Below are 2,518 nucleotides of genomic sequence, written 5' to 3'. Positions count from 1 at the left end.
AAACAGCATTATATTTTAACCAAGGTAATTAATTTTTTTAAGTTAACAACGCTATAAAAGATTTACATGCAGGGATACCTGCCACTATTATACACTTTTTATATTAACCAACAGAACACTAGTGTAACAACTGCATATAAACAGATAACACAAGTATTCAAAGTTCCACTTTTCGACAGTCTATGTTGCATTTCTACTCTCCAGAGCACACTCGTCATCCACTTTCTTAAATATGATCTCTGGTAGAAGATGTTCAAATGCAAAACTTAGGCACTTGTCAATTAATGGCTTGAAAAATTCAGGGTTATAATATATGGTCTGGTAAAAAATACCTTTGTCAGTGTACACAACAAAGTCACAGAACTCTTTTTTGCAGACAAACATCTGGAATTGTATTTGCGTGTAGTACCTGTGCGATTCCCTCAACTTCAAGGTTACGGGCTCGAGGTAGAAGTTCTTGTCCACATTTGGAATTTCAGACACTTCCATATCTCTGTGGGAAGCACAGCATTTGATTTCCATCAAACCGTCTCCATGGCATGAGCAAGTTCTTACACCGTCTGGGGAAGCAACAAACAGTGGGAATATTACATCAATGACGAGACAACTGTCTTTCACAACCAAGTTGTCATGTTCCCTCGATGCCAACTTCTCGTACATGTCTCTGGCCTTTTTCTCGTTGTGTACCCCATACTGGATATTGTCCATAATGCTAAGGTTGTACTGTTCCCTTTTCATCAGCTTATCCAGTAACCTGGTAGGATTTGTCGACTCTTTCAGGGTCTTAACGTCATGGCACAAAGATGATGTAATGCGCCCCACACGCTGCCTCTGCCACAAAATGCTTTGAGCCTGGCCTCTAGTCATGTTTTCAAGGTTACTGGCCTGCACTGGCGTTACTTTGAAGTCAGCCATGATGTACTGGCATTCCCGCGTTACTTCTTCTGCCGACAGTTTCTCCTTACTGAGCTTGTGTTCCCTAACAAGGATCTGAAAAAAACAACAATAACTAGCGTTCAACAAAACATAATAAACCTTGTTATATTTACTATTTATACCTCGGATCATTTTACTCTTTGATTCACATTTAATTCTGTGTAAACATTTCGGAAAGTAAGTCAGATATTTGGGTTTGTTTGTCTTTCGTGTTTAATCCACATTTAAGTAATACATTTAAACTTAAGTGTCAGAATTCAAATAAATGTATAAAAAAAACTATGATTCAAAGGAAAGCACTGGTGCAACTATACTACATTCATGTTAATTTTGTTATCATTTCCTACTTTTATGTGTGAAATTAGCAGATATTGATATAATTTTTTGTTTACAACAAATAAGTTGTATATCATACTGGTGGCATGTCCTCGTCATCTGATGCTGTGTCCGTCTCCGAGTCATCCTTTAAGAATACGCAAGCATCTGGGCATACTTTTTTCAGCCGCCCTAATACCTCTTCCTCGTCAATCGTCACAACCACAGCTGGTTGTTGTTGTGGTCTCGTTTTGCGAGTTTTGCCATGCTTTGACTTGTGGAAGCTTATTTCTGAAAGTGGTTGACCCGTCACCTGAAATTACAGCAAATATTAACATTTCAAATTTATGTGCTGGTTGTTGTTTCATTATTATCAATTTATGACTATACTCACAATAAGCTATGATAATACCCTGTTGTTTTTTTTAATCAATTAATGTCCATATATTTAGTAAGTTACTGAAATTAAATATCATATTATTCATTCATAACCCCAAATCATGTTCATTCTTCAAATAAACAAAGAATAAACGATTAGTCTGCTGTACAAGAAGCTTTCGATAATATAATATTTGACACCAACCTTCTCACGAAAGCATCGATTCCACTGGTTAGCCTGGCTCGTTTTTGCTGGATTAGTGTACCCCAGTTTAATGGCAGCTTCCACCTTGAACAGGACAGCAGCAATATGGCTGCATGTCTCACCAGCTCTGAAACATGTAAATGTTTATTTAGCATTTTCTCTACTAAATGTATGTTTACTACATTTACTTATTAATTCACTAATGTGTAATTTTACATTGACATATAAATGTCAAAGAAATACATTTTGATGTGATAAAACAATGCAGCAAAAGATTACAGAAACACAATTTACCCTGCTTTGCATGTGCAATGAGCAGCAACTATGTTGCCAGTTTGCTACTTCACAAGAAGCCAGGGATGGTGCCACTGCTTCTTGTCGTTTACTTTCTGAGAGGGTACAACTTTGGCAGTCAGAATACACACAGAGGTCTCGGGAACGTCGTGGTACAGTATTTTCTGCACGTGTCCCGATACAAAATAATTGTAGCCGTCCAGAGATTTGTATGATTTCATGGCTTCTTGTGTATTATTATTATTATTTACTTGACTTATTGACATATACACTTATGTTTGTTAATGCAGCATCAACATAATAAAACAATATCCCGGAAAGAGAAAAATAATGCATTTGAATATCAACCGTACTTTCGTTTGACAACTGATCACGCAAGTACAATGTGAA

General features: G+C 36.8%; 1 long non-coding RNA gene across 1 annotated transcript; it reads right to left on the bottom strand.

The window, feature by feature from the left end:
- Nucleotides 1–1,357: 1,357 nt before the first annotated feature.
- On the bottom strand, nt 1,358–2,298 carry LOC127865673 (uncharacterized). The gene is made up of 3 exons (XR_008042728.1): nt 2,129–2,298; nt 1,835–1,961; nt 1,358–1,564 (listed from the first exon to the last, which is right to left on the bottom strand). It is a non-coding gene; the product is annotated as an uncharacterized LOC127865673 (long non-coding RNA).
- Nucleotides 2,299–2,518: the final 220 nt, after the last annotated feature.

The sequence above is a fragment of the Dreissena polymorpha genome, chromosome 2 (assembly GCF_020536995.1).
Source record: "Dreissena polymorpha isolate Duluth1 chromosome 2, UMN_Dpol_1.0, whole genome shotgun sequence".
NCBI classification, from domain to species: Eukaryota; Metazoa; Mollusca; class Bivalvia; order Myida; family Dreissenidae; genus Dreissena; species Dreissena polymorpha.
This window is presented reverse-complemented; position numbering and strand designations above follow the sequence as displayed.